At 47.2% G+C, this 14,754-nt stretch overlaps 1 protein-coding gene across 3 annotated transcripts in view; it reads left to right on the top strand.

The window, feature by feature from the left end:
* Positions 1–14,754, top strand: part of IQANK1 (IQ motif and ankyrin repeat containing 1) — a 572,485-nt gene that overhangs the window by 107,460 nt on the left and 450,271 nt on the right. The window lies entirely within an intron of this gene.

Here is a 14,754-nt window from a genome sequence, read left to right as displayed (position 1 = left end):
TAAAACATCTTCCTGATCTAGATCCCCCAGCGACTGGCGTCCCCCATCCATCCACTGGTTCATATCCATCACCATATGCATCAACTGAGTGGACCCAGCCAATATACAGTAGCGTTTTGGCATAGGGTTGGAGTCAGAGGACTCTGCGTGCCACAGCTTCCCCTGCAAATGCAAAAAGAACTATTGATGGACAGAATGCAGAAAAATTTCATCCATTCACCCCAGTACAGAGATCTGGGCCTAAATCCATCGTTTTTTTGCTCACTATGCCATTCCAGTTTGGACCCAGCCATATGCAAATCAGTCTTGACCCTGGCCCAATGGGAACAGTCCAGCCTGAACTGCAAGGCCAGGTCCTCCCTGCAGTCACCACCTGCCTCATGTTTGGACGTCCCAAGTAGTCTCGGGCAACCTTCAGAAGTTGCAATGGGTGCTTCCTTTCTTCAAGTTTCCCGTCCAGCAGGCGTTTCTTCCAGTTTGAGCCTTCCTCACACCATAGCGCTGCATATTGTAGGTGATCCGGCAAGTAGTAGAAAAACAAATTGGGGATCCCCAGTCCACCTTTGTTTAGGTCTTGCTTCAAGATGTCTAATTTCCCTCTACTCTTTTTCCCTGCCCACAGCAGCGATATATGTCGGCTGTTAAGTGTTACAAATGCAGAGCGTGGAAGGGCTTAAAAAGTATTATGTAACATGTACAAACCGCTTGGGAGGAGGACCATTTTGTTCAGGGCTTCCAGCCCCATAAAAGAGAGCTGCAAGGTGTTCCAAAAGGCCATTGAGGATTCTAGTCCCCGTATCACCCATCCCATATCATATTTGTATTGCCATTCTTGTGTGTGAGCTGCCTGACGCCCTACGTATCGGAACGCATGCACCTCCCAGGGTGATCCTTCTGGTCCATTTCCTCTAGCTTCGCCAGCGGGAATACCACAGTTTTCTGTTGGTCTACCCTAAGGTCGGACATTGCACCAAATGTTTCCATCACCTTCATAAGGAGGGAGACTGCCGTCCTGGGCTGTCGTAAATATACAAGAGTGTCATCTACGTACACAGACGTGTTCTGTGACCAGTTCTTATGGCCCAATTGTCCATACGGGTACTGAGATATATCGCTAGTAACTCTACTGCCAAGGCGAATGGCAATAAGGAAAGTGGGCATCCCTGCCTGGTCCCCTAGCTATTGCTACAGGGTCAGAGACTATGTTGCCTGTTCGCACTCTAGCCAAACACGCTGTGTTCAGTAATCGCACCCAGCGCATGGACTGTGTGCCGAATCCTATCCTCCACAGTACCTCCCATACATACTCAGCTCAGGGAGTCAAATGCTTTTTCGATATTGAGGGCTACTAGAGCCTTCTCCACTGACCGAGTGCAGAACATGAGACAGGCGATGTAAAATCATATGCGTGCATCTATCTGGGATGAAGCCACATTGATCTTGGTGCACCAGATGCGCCACCCCTCGCAGCCTAGTAGCTAGAGCTTTCGAGAGGTTCTTGGTATCAACGTTTATCATTGCTAATGGGCGATACGACCCCGGGTCGGCAGGATCTTGTCTGGTTTTGGTATCATAACTATCAGTGCTCCCTGCATAAACTGGGAGCGATATGTCTCCTGGAGGGTATCCAGCAGTTTGGGGATTAGCTGTGCTTTTTATTGCTTGTACTACTCCACGTGTTGACCATCTGGTCCAGGCGCTCTGCTCCTCTGTATGTTCCCCAGGTCCCCCTCCAATTCCTCACCCTGTAGTTCTACTTCCAGTTGCCCATACTGTTCTCTCTTTAACCTCGGGACCTCCACCTGGTTGAGGAACTCTTCAGCACCTGATAGGGTTACAGGGGTACTGTTCACATAGACGTCAGGTGCTCATGGAGCTGGACGTTGATAGTCACCTGCGTATTTGCCATCGAACCTTCCGGCCCAATATCTAGGGGCAGGGGCATTCCCTCTACAGCAGCCAAAAGTCGTCCTGGTCTGTCAGCCTCGCAATGCATTCGTTGCCACTAGTCCCATCTGGTAAGGTGATCTAGGCGATCCCAGGTGCTCTGCTATGCCCTTCGAGCAGCCACCACCGAGTGTCAACGCTGTTGTGTCCCTGAGCCTCGTTTTGTAGCATTTCCAGTTTCTCCTCCTCCCCTAGAGCCGCCTCTAGTTGGCGACGGGTGCCACAAACTTAGGAGAGACACTCCCTGTTGGATCTAAGCGCCGCGTTTGACACCAGTGTCCCATGCCATTCTACTGCACCGTCTGGAGGAGGCCGGCATCACGGGACCGGCATTGGAGTGGCTCGCCTCCTTCCTCTAGGAGAGGTCATTTGTGGTGACAGGCCCCCCGTTCGCCTCAGGCATACACCCCATCAAACAAGGGGTGCCACAGGGCTCCTCTCTGTCCTTTGCTATTTAATCTCTACGTGCAACCTTTAGCCGTTGTAGCTAAGAGCAGAGGACTGACCATGGTCTCCTACGCCGACGATACTCAGTTGGTGGTGGCACTCTCCAATAACATTGAGCGGGATGCCCTTAAGTTTCAGGGCGACCTAGGGGCAGTCGCCGAGTGGATGACCGCCAACTGTCTCCAACTTAATGCCAGCAAATCGGAAGTACTACTGGTGGGGAAGGACCATGGTCAGTGGAGTGAACGATTGTGGCCTGCAAGCCTAGGCTGTGCCCCCCTCCTAAGGAGGCTGTAAATAATCTGGGAGTGTGGCTTGACTCATCCCTCAACTTCTGAGTCCAAACCAAACAAGCATTTGCAATGCAATGGTCTCGGCATCATTAAAGGTAGAGCTATTGGCATTGCTCATGACATTTTTTTTTTCTTTAAATCAAAAATAAATGGCATTGTCATTAACATTGCCAATACACAGCACTCTGCACTCAACAGCACACAATGCTCTGCACTCACTGCTCTGCACACTCACTCTGCACTCACTGCTCTGCACACTCACTCTGCACTCACTGCTCTGCACACTCACTCTGCACTCACTACTCTGCACACTCACTCTGCACTCACTACTCTGCACACTCTCTCTGCACTCACTACTCTGCACACTCACTACTCACTACTCTGCACTCACTACTCACTACTCTGCACTCACTACTCTGCACTCAGCACTCACTCCTCACTACTCTGCACTCACTACTCTGCACTCAGCACTCACTACTCACTACTCTGCACTCACTACTCTGCACTCACTACTCTGCACTCACTACTCTGCACTCACTACTCTGCACTCACTACTCTGCACTCAGTACTCTGCACTCACTACTCTGCACTCACTACTCACTACTCTGCACTCACTACTCACTACTCTGCACTCACTACTCTGCACTCAGCACTCTGCACTCAGCACTCACTACTCACTACTCTGCACTCACTACTCTGCACTCACTACTCTGCACTCACTACTCTGCACTCACTACTCTGCACTCACCACTCTGCACTCACCACTCTGCACTCACCACTCTGCACTCACCACTCTGCACTCACCACTCTGCACTCACCACTCTGCACTCACCACTCTGCACTCACTACTCACTACTCTGCACTCACTACTCTGCACTCACTACTCTGCACTCACTACTCTGCACTCACTACTCTGCACTCACTACTCTGCACTCACTACTCACTACTCTGCACTCACTACTCTGCACTCACTACTCTGCACTCAGCACTCACTACTCCCTACTCTGCATTCACTACTCTGCACTCACTACTCTGCACTCAGCACTCTCCCCTCCTCACCCCGACCCTCCCCAAGCCCCTTTCGTAGTGGGTGTGAGGTTCCGCCCCCGTGACCTTCCAACTCACGGCTGCGAGTTCATGGACTTCGCCAAAGCTGGCCTGGCGTCCTCGCGCAGCGCTAAAGTCAGCAGATTCCTTCAACGAGCCACGCCTGCGGAAGGTGCACGTGACCTCACCCGCGGTTTCCGGTGCACGCCTGTCCCCTAGCTGCTCGTGCACCACCGGCCTGAACCTAAGTCAGCAGCATGTCCATCACCGAGCCACACTATCTGAGGTGCACGTCACCCTCGGCTCCCGGTGCACGCTTGTCCCCAAGCTACCCGTGCACCACCGGCCTGAACCTCGAACAGTTGATGTTCACCACGTCTCGCTAAACCTGACTGTGACCAGCCACCCACAGCGTGAACAAGGCTGATGTTGGGTATAATTCTGCGACATGACAATAAGTGCACGTTAGAAGCATTATGTATTTACTTGTATTTAGTTATTTAACATTCTTGCCACGAACGACCACCGGGAAGGGGCGCTAGAGAGCGTCATGCAGCAAGGAGAGTCTCCGAATACATAAATACAGCAGGATAAATTAAAAGTATGCACCATAGATGCAAGAGCAGCCAGCGGTGTATGTTCAGTTTTAGCTACAATAAAGGATGATTTCAAAAGAAGCAGACCTGAGAATTAGAAGGGTGCACGAGGGGAGAGCAGAGATGGATGGGGTGTCAGGAGACGGAGAGGCAGTCACAGGCGATGGCCTCGGGTGCAGAAATCGCTGCTGGAGAATTACTCGAAGGGAGAGAGGGGTTACCAAAGACGTGACTCATGAGCATTATTTTGACTGCAGTAACTATGGAGTGTGCCCAGTGCAAGCTGAGAGAGCATCCTAAATGCCCCCGGAATCCCGCCGCGGCCGCCCCGGAAGTCAGGCACGGTCGCCTGTGACGGGGGCGGGGCCACTTCCAGACCGGAAAAGGAGGCAGGCGGAGTCAAATGCGTCTCGCGCCCGGGGCTCCTCTGAGCGGTGTGGAGCCCCAGGGCCGCGCCAGCAGGAGGTTGGGCGCCGCGTGCTGAGAGCAGAGTCCCCGACATTGGCCAGGTAAGCTCCAAAAGGCTGGGGGGGGCTTGGTGCACTTGTGTGTGTGCGTGTATGCTCGTGTGTGTATGTATGTGTGCGACGGTGCGACGGTGACGGCGGGGGAGGGAGGGAAGGAGCGAGGGAGGGAGGGGGGCCTCGGTGCACTTGTGTGTGTGCGTGTGTGTGTGTATGTGTCAGGGGGGGTGTCTCTGTATGTATGTATGTATGTGCGTGTGTGTGTGTATGCGCATGCGTGTGTGGTGCTTGAGCTTCCCAGGAGACAGCGCCTGGCCACAGCGCGCGTTCCCGTTTCAAATCTGCTCCACGGATGCGCGCGGCGGGAACTGTCTTCTGGGAAGCACACTCGCTAACAAAAGATCTCGGCGGAGACGCGCTTCCGCGCGGCTAGCCGAGACCTAAAAAGTGGCAGATACCTGCTTTGGACTCCTGCGGGGGCTTCGACCTCCTTTTGTTTTTTTTTTTACGCCCCTACTCACCAGATCATCATTCAGGCGTCTGTTTTATCCAGACTAGACTATCCATTCTCGTTATATCTTGGGTCTAATAAGGCAGAAATCCTGAGGCTTGAAAAGGTACAGAACTCGGCAGCAAAAACCCCTTCTAGGTCTGCGCAGGTCCTGCTCTGTGTCTAGCGCCATCCGGGGCCTACACTGGCTGCCTGTGATCAAGTGTATTGAATGTAAGGCTCTCGGTATCGCCTTTAAAGCCTTGAAACTGTCTTCCGACATCCTAGCACAACTTCTCTTGCCCTATGTTCCCTCACGCTATCTTCGCTCACAGGGTCAACATCTGGTAGTTGTTCCCCGAACACAGAGAGCCGCGCTGGAGGCCGCTCATTCGTAGTAGAGCTGCCCTCCTTTGGAATACACTCCCAGCCCACATCCGGGGCCTCAACAGCTATCTAGAATTTAGGAAGGCTATTAAACCTCACCTTTTTCCTGCACCATAGTCTTTTCTTCTGGTCCATCCGTCATGTCAGTTGCTTTGCTGTCAGCGCCGGGACGCCCCTTCGCTGGGGAAGCTGTTCGCGCTTTACAAGTAATGTTAACATAACATAACATGTTTCTTTAATGGCAGGTGTAAGTTTACCCTTTTTTTACCTATTATTCCAGGGAAGACTGTGTTAGATGATGACGCTATCGCATCTTACTTTCCCACTCTGCTCCTGGCTGCCTCATCTTCTCATATACTCAAGCTAAGATTATGAACCTTTGATGAAAAGGAAACCTCCCAGTGAAAGCTGCATGTATTTATAGTTAAAGTGTTTTGTGTTAAACCTGTCCATCTGCACAAAGTAGTTACCCTTTTACATACATAATTTCACAACTTTATAGTGATTTCTACCATTAAATTGTGGGCTAACTGCTTAGTCTTTTCACAACAAATTGTACTTTGATACTTAGTTCTCCATTTCAGGGTAAACAAATGGTCACGGTCTAACTCAAGAATTTAATAATCAGGAGCAGCCATGGGCACAAGCTTTTCTAAAAGTATTTTTGGGGGAGTACAGACTCTTCTATACACAAAGGTCGCTGTCTCTGAATACCATCTCATCCAGCAGCTGAAAGTCTCCTCTGTTCCAGGTCCCCTGGTTTTGTACATTTCTCTTCTACAGAAAGTCAGACTACCGCTTGGATCTATTTGGAAATGCTAGGAAGATCAATGCTATGTGAGAACAGGGTGATAATATATTAGTGATAACTGGATACTTAGTGTACCTTTAGTGGTGGAATCAGACAAAGCCCATCTTGCAAGGGGCTTCTGTTTCAACAGCCTCTTATAGGTTAAAACACTGTGATGAACTCTTGAGTGTAACGATAAGGGCATTCATATGAACAAGTTGGAAGTTAAGGAAACTGGCCAGGAAAAGGTCTATTACATCAAACCGCTGCAGATTATAGTAGTTTATCTACCTTTTTAATCTTTTTTCTGTTGGTGATGTCTTCTGGCAACAAACGGGTTGCCAGTTTCTACACTCTGGAAACTGATCACATGCTAAACCATTTGTAGAGCAAGGATGATCCGTGTTGTGGAAGAGGTGTGGCGCAGCCACCAGGGTGCCTGACTCCGGACTACAGGGTTCACGGTTCGATCCCCGGAGCCGGTAGCAGGTTAGTCCAGCACCATGTGACTCTGGATAATAGCTAGCTTAATATTCCCGAGGGCCCCCAGCGCCAGGACGAGGTAGCTGTGCGCTTTACAAATACTGGTATTTCATTTGTTGCTTGAGACTTGTCGTCCATGGTGGCATGCAGGGCATTCTTTCCGTGTATCTGTGAAGTCCCTACACCCCTGCCTAATACCTCTGAACTTGACACAAACATTTTTCATTTAACTGTCTGGATAAACTTGAAAAATGGCCACCACAAGCTCGTGAAACTAAATCAAGTGAAGAAAAGGTTAATTGGAGAACTAGCCAGTAAGAAATGTTAGTGCCTTACATTCTTTATCTAATTCTAGCTTGCAGTTTTCTGTTCAAGTACCTGTGTCTGCTTATACCATTTATTTCAAATGTTGCTTCAGGGCTACTTTTTCACTGTTCTCACAACTGCATTTTTTTCTCGAGAAAACCGTGTTGTACTACCTTTTGTAATACACAAGTTTTTCTCATGGTATTTTTGTTTCTTATCCTCGGATTTATGAGGTAAATTTTCTACTCTGTTCTAGTTTTCGTGGATATGGGAGTGAATTCTAAGGTGAAGATACGCAAGTTACGAACTTGTTATCCTATGTGGAGAAGTGTGGCTCACTGGTTAGAGCAGGCAGACCCTGAAGCAGAGGTCAGACCCGGGACCAGGGTTCAATACCCGACGCGGCAGGGTCTTGAGCTCAAATGTCCACGGACTCGATAATTCTCGCTTTGGTGCCTGACCTAATCATGGGTTCACACTCTGCAACTCTGGGCATTAAGCTTGCTTAATCTCCACAACGGCCCCCCGCGGCGGGATGCCTGGCTTTCACCTTGGGGATGCCCGTTAGGGGCTATCTCACAGGGAAAAGCCAGGACGGGTTCCCAAGGCAAGCGCCGAGATGCCTCCGGGTAGTCGAGCGCTATATAAGAACATACAAAAAAAAAAAAAAAAATTATCATAGTTAATCCCTCCAAAATCCTTTCCTCAATCTTATTCACGAAATCAACTCTTTGACTTCACGATGAGCAGAGTTTCCAGATACTTAATTTATGTTCTCTCTCAAACTTCTTGCTGCAGAATCTTGTAAAGGGACTTGAACACGGGGCAAACTTTTTCTTCACATGCCTGCCCAGATAAAGAAGCTTATTTGTGGAAGGTCTCTAGTAGCACAGTGTACTCTGTTAAAAAGATGAATGACTGGCATGCTACTTTGAGGGCAACCTCCAAATATGGTATGAAAACTCAAAATGGAAAGCTCTCCCTCTAGAATACAGGAACAAATGCTTTTGAGTGATAAACAATTCGTGTTTCTAGGAGGTGACATGCATGACTTAAACATGTTCAGGCTTTCCTAGATTAACAGACATCAAAAATTCACTTGTTGTTAACCTCTACTATTCTCACGACGAGCTCAGCTCGTCATGAGGCACAGTGCAGCTGCACTCATGACGAGCTGAGCTCGTCACGGCCGTTGGACGTTCGCATGCGGGGATAATTACCCCGCAGTGCTGAACGTTCGAAAAAGGCTGTGGTTGTGACGAGCTCCGCACGTCATGAGTGCAGCTGCACTGTGCCTCATGACGAGCCGAGCTCGTCACAAGCACATCGGCGCCGCGCGCCGCCCCACTCCACCCGCACAGCGGGGAGAAAACACCCCGCAGCGAAGGGGTTAATAACAGAAGACTGTCGACAGCAACTAGCTTTACCTCCATAAACTAGCAGCCAGATGCACTGAAATAACCCTTTGAGTATGTTCATGGTGAATTTGTCATTATCACTGTTCATGGGGCACATTACAGCTGCAGCTGGCCCTCCAAGTCCATGATCCGTCATGGGAGCTTTATCTACCATCCTTGCAGTTGTCCTTTGAGGATGGAGTGTCTTGGTCATGTCCATTGCTTTTTGATCTACCAAATCAACCAGAGTCAAAATGAGAAATGTCTGAAACCCCCATGCTCGGTAAAAATAGACCAGAAACCGCAGCAGTTTGTAACAAAAAGACAATGTATGTACAGAAAAATTGAAAGGGCTTGTACACATAATTATGTTATGTGCATTTGTATAGCTCACTACTCCCCTGTGAGGGTATCCTGATGTTGAAGTAGAAGCTGTTTTAGTCACACCAGTGTCTGGTCTAGGTGAAGAGCAAGGTCTTCAGTTCCATGCAAAATTCAAGAACTGAGTATGAAGCTCTCTGATGTGCAGGGGCAGGTCGTTCCAGGCTTGAGGAGCAAGGTAGGAGAAGGCATGACCACCGAATCTGGTTCTGCATATGCAGGGGGTGTGTGCGAGTAGGAGCCCAGCTGAGCGTAGGCGTCAGGTAGGCTTGTGGAAGTTTGTCGTTGTTGAGGTACGTTGGGCCAGTGTTGTATAAGGTGTTGTATCTGTTAGGTAGGAGTTTGAAGAGTGCTCATTTGTGTATTGGTAGCTAGTGCAGCTCTTTGAGGTGTCGAGTGATTTGAGCGTGTTGAGTTAACAGAGTTTTGTATGGTCTGCAGTCTTCTTGTTAGTTGAGCATTGATTCTAGCTTGGAGTGTGTTACTGCAGTCCAGCTTGCTAGTGATGAGGGCTTGGGTGAATGTTCTGCAAGTGGTAATGGGGAGCCATTTGAAGATCTTTTTGTGCATTTTGAGTGTGTGGAAGCAGGAAACTGAGACTGCATTCGCTTGGCCAGTTATAATGACGTTGACTGATTTTACTATTCCGAGGTCCCTCTCGTGGGTTGCTAGAAGAGTTGTGGGTCAGAGTTCAGCAGCCCACTAGGTAGAGTCCCAGAGCCAGGCGTCTTTGCTGAAGATTATTACTTGCGTCTTGTCTAGGTTGAGCTTGAGGCAGTTCGTTTTCATTCATATGGGGACTTTTGTCAATTGGGAAATTGTTCTGGATGTTGGGTGACGTTAGCATAGGATATGCTGTTGATTCCATGGGCATGGATGATGCGGACATGTGAAATCTTGCAGACGTTGAACAGAGCGGGTCTGAGTGAGGATCCTTGTCGACCTCCACAGATTAGGCTGCCAGCTTCCAAGGGGAAGGGGACGAGGTTGACCGACTGGGTGTGGCGGTCAGGATGGAGCAAAATCAGTCACTTTGGATAAGATTAGGTTGGGCGAAGGTGTTGAAGGTTGTAGAAAGATCCCTTATGAGGGCTGTGGTGTCACATCTGTCCGTGATCACCTGTATGTCTTCTGTGGGACTGTGGTTGGGCCTTAATCCAGATTGAGTGTGTCTGGTTTCTCGGAGGGTCTGAAAACACAGCTAACATACATCAAAATCTGGTATGGTTGCTGATTTTTCCTCATAGAGGAAGCAGGCTTCTCAGTGGTTGTATTTGTCACCCCCTAGTATCCCACACTGGATACAGGGCTTTTAAGAGAAATTTATGTAAAAAAACATTGCTCCAACAGGGTTGTGGAATTTAATAAAATATCTACTTGTCCATGGGGCAGGTTGCTTCATAAATCTACTTGTCCTGTACAAAATCCACTTGTTCCTTTGGTGCCATGTAGTGCGGCAACAAATTATGTCCGCAATCTCATTATATAAGAGCTCTGATATAGCCGCTCTGATTATGTCAGGACTCATACCATAGAAGTTTTTGAGTACTTACAATCTCCTTATTTTGCCACATTCTTGCAGATCTACATACTTGGGTTGAAGATGGAGGTAAGCAATAGTTCCAGGGTTAGAATGCCCTTTTGAGTTTGTGCAAACCTACTAACTTGGATGTTTTAAGGGTTTTCAACAACTCTTCTCTAAACTTTTCCCATACTGAGAAAAAACGTAAACCTTCTAAAGTTGGGGAAAAAAGTGGTTGGAGAGAAAGTGAACTTGCAAACACTCAGAATTTCGCATGAGCACATCTACACATGCATATTTGCTCATGCTAAAATGCAGTTCACAAATAATTTCTAGGAGTACTATTTCTTGTCCTACTTCTGTAAATTCTTGGGAATTCACGAAATCCGTATAGCTGCACATAATGCAATGACCTATACAATGGGTGCACGTTTGAGACTTTCTTTAATAATTGGGCCCCTAATTTGGTCTGGCTGACCATGCCCTTTTGCCTTTATTAAAATTCTGTCTCTCTCTCTCTGTATCGGTTGGCTTCACTCTGAGTGACAGCATTCTGCTCTTTCACAAGGAACATATCGGCACACAGTTGTTTTGTTCAGTGCCAGTAACTATTGTGACAGTGTGTGCTTTTTGAGACCATTGTTATAATGGTGAGGGCACAGCAGCACCCACACCAATAAGATTTTACAAAAACCATGCCAAAACAAGTCACACATTGACAAAACTAAAAAGCTGACCAACAATTTCAAACCTGCTGGCTTTGCCAACGCTTGTTTATTTTTGTTTAGCATAATCTTAATGAAACTGGTTACACTGATTTTCCATTATGAATATTTTTGGGAAATACTAGCATGCATCACACATGTTACTAAATGATGCTGCAAAGAAATGTAACCTGAAATTTTACAGTAGTTTAGCTGAATTGTTTTTTCCTGCTTTCATTTTTTTAATGAACATTTTATTTTGGAAGCAAATAATCATCAATCTTGTTTTGAAGCTTCTGCAAATATTTGCATCAAATTAGAGAGCATTCTGGGAGCATTATCCATAGCCTCATTTTGAAAAGGTGTGTAAACATTTTTATACTGGAACCACTGTCAATAGTGCAGTCAAAGCTTACAACATTTATTTAGAGCGCTCACCCTAATAATAAAGTCTTTCAATTAATGAATCATAAATACAAGTTTGAACAGCATTACCATATGGACAAAAATAGTACCTTAACTGCAGACAGTGGCCTTCTCTGATCCAAATGGTTTGTCCTGCAGGGGGTTGGGCCTACTTGTCCCAAGGACAAAATACACATGAAAATGTATTGCCCTTGACCCCAAACTATTTATTTATAAAGTTTTGTATAGCGTGAACATGACCCAGATAGGTATGTATGTATGTGTGTTCTTATATAGCGCTCGACTTACCCTTGGGCGTCTCGGCGCTTGCATTGGGAACCCGTCCTGGCTTTTCCCTGTGAGATAACCCGTACTGGGCATCCTCAAGGTGAAAGTCAGGCATCCCGCCGCGGGGGCCGTAGTGGAGATTAAGCAAGCTATTGCTCAGAGTTGCAGAGTGTGAACCCGTGATTCGAGTAGGCACCGAAGTGAGAACTATCGAGTCCGTTGACACCTGGGCTCAGACCCTGCCGCGTCGGGAATTGAACTCTGGTCCCGGGTCTGACCTCTGCTTCAGGGTATGCCTCCTCTAACCAGTGAGCCACACTTCTCCACTATCACAGCGCTTCACCCTTTGGAAGGGTAGGAAATAATAATGGGAAAAACCAGCGTCATTTAAGAATGCAGGCAAGAACAATGACAGAGGGGGTATCCAATAACATCACATGTAGCTAATAAAATAGCTTACTGGGAGAAGAACAAACATTACTTATAAGAGTATAGTAGACAACTCTGGGCTTCACAGGTGTTAGTCCAATATAGTAAGTAATCAGGGCGCGGTGAGAAAAACAGACGAGCCATCACCATTCAAGGCAAGAACGTGTTAATTAGGATTATTTTCAGTTCCTTTGTGAAAGAAGCTGTGGAGGAGATTCTGCAGACTCCCGGTGGGAGAGAGTTCCAGATCTTCGGGCCGAGCCTGAGAAAGCTCTGTGCCTTGTTCTCTTTTTGCAAAACATCTGCGGTTTCAAGAAGAAAGAGTTTGCACTTCTTGATGGTCTTCCTCTTCCTGATAATTCTAGCTTTTGAGCCAGGTAACAGGGGGTTTTGAAACGGAGGGCTTTCTGAGCAAGCAGGCAATCTTTAGCTGTATTTTTGCTTCATAGGGCAACCAATTTAGAGATTTTGGGCTGGGGATATGTGAGCATTTCTTTTTGTACACGTAATCAATCTGACAGCGGCATTCAAGGAAGCCTTAGTGGGGCCAAGGTATATTTGGGGAGGCCACAGAGCATAGCACTGCCAAAGTCTAGCCTCGACAAAACAATTCTTGAACAGCCTGCTTGAAGTTATCTTGTGAAATAAATGGTTTGAGATTCCGACTATCCTCATCTGGTGGTTAGCACCCTTGCGCACCTTACTAATATGATTCTTCATGTTCAAGTGCATGTCCAGGGTGATTCCGTGAGATTTAGCTGAATCAGTAATGTGAGGAAAGAAGTTGAAGGCAGTGAGGTGTTTCATCCAGAGGTGTATCGTGGGGATGTGATTAGGAGGAGATAGGAGAAGAAATTCCGCTTTGGAGGTGTTGAGCAGGAGGTGGTTCTCTGTTAGCCAGTTTTGAGTATTTGTCAGGGTAGAGTTGAGTGAAGTGAAGTCTTCAGAAGGGGTGATTTTCAGGTAAAGTTGCGTGTCATCCGCATACACATGAAAAAGAATGTTCATGGAGTTTAGTGCATTTGCTAATGGTTCCAAGAATATGTTAACGAGGATGGGAGATCAGGCAGACCCTTGTGGGACCCCCATGGAGACTGTAGAGGGCGAAGATAGGCATTGATTCACCTTGACTCTTTGGGATCTGTTGTGAATGAAGAATGAAAACCTTTGGAATACCAGTCCGCAAAGGCCCATCCAATGTCCTGGGCGTCGGGCTATAGAAATTCCACATCCCTGCACCAACAAAGATAACACTGCATGGTCAATTCCATATTTTTCTTAAGTCTGTATCCTCCAGAATGACATTGCTGCATACCATGTGCTGTGTTAATTGCATTTGTCAAATGCCTTCCCACCATCTGTCACCTGTACTCAAGATGTGCTTGATATATGCCACTATCCACCACATCCATACGTGTGATTGAGTTAGGATCAGAGAGGTTTTATTCACAGGAAATCAGTAGACTCCTGGGCGAGACTTTTGCTCTTCGTTAGAATCTAAGCTGCTACCAGCCCCCCATCTCCCCATCCATTGGTGAGAAAAAGTTAACCCCCTTGACTATGAGTGAGGAGCACTCACTCCTGGACTGGCTGAACACGGAGTGTTCAGCCAGTCCAGCAGATCCTTGCGCTGTCCTGGTGAAAGACCGCAAAATACATGGAAGATGTTCATTGGGCTCACAAGTGGACATTATGTAGTGTGGAGTACAGAGTCAGCAAAAATGTCAAATGAAAGGTACAGCTTTCCAGGTATAGTGAATATTGTCATCCCTACAAGAATTTATATCACATTTGCTTTAAAAATGCTGCACGGCCTAATGTTGGAATATTCAGTCTAGACAAGGAATTTACAGTGTTCTAGAAGACTATCCTGACCTAGAGGATTTCAGGAACAGTAGACCTAGGAGTAGTTAGATTCTAAAACTGTCTCCAGTAGCCAGGCTTTTGGGACCCAAAGGAAGGCGAGACAATCGGCACTGAGACATCGACCCATATGGGTGTGCTAAAAATGTTAGAAAGAAGCCTAAAAGTGTCTGATCTGACAGAGCGGGTAGTAAACTGATGGAATTTAAGCAAAAGATAGCCAAGCTTTAAAAAAAAGCCCGATGTACCAAAGGGCCTTGGAAATTATCTGTTTAGAGACTGGTATAGTGAGATGTAAAAATGAGACGCTATTGCCACAGTAGCCCAGTTGGAGGTGGACAACTTCAGTTTGGATACTTTGAAATCGATCAAGAAGGGAGGTCGGAAGAACTAAATAAAAGGCATTGCAGTCCATGCACTACAATTGTTGCCTGAACTATTGTCTGCCAGGAGGGAGAAAAGGATGATCTTTTGGAGTAGATGAAGCTGATAAAACCAAGCAGTGGCAAAGCCAA

Source organism: Lissotriton vulgaris, chromosome 4_1 (assembly GCF_964263255.1).
Source record: "Lissotriton vulgaris chromosome 4_1, aLisVul1.2, whole genome shotgun sequence".
NCBI lineage: Eukaryota > Metazoa > Chordata > Amphibia > Caudata > Salamandridae > Lissotriton > Lissotriton vulgaris.
This window is presented reverse-complemented; position numbering and strand designations above follow the sequence as displayed.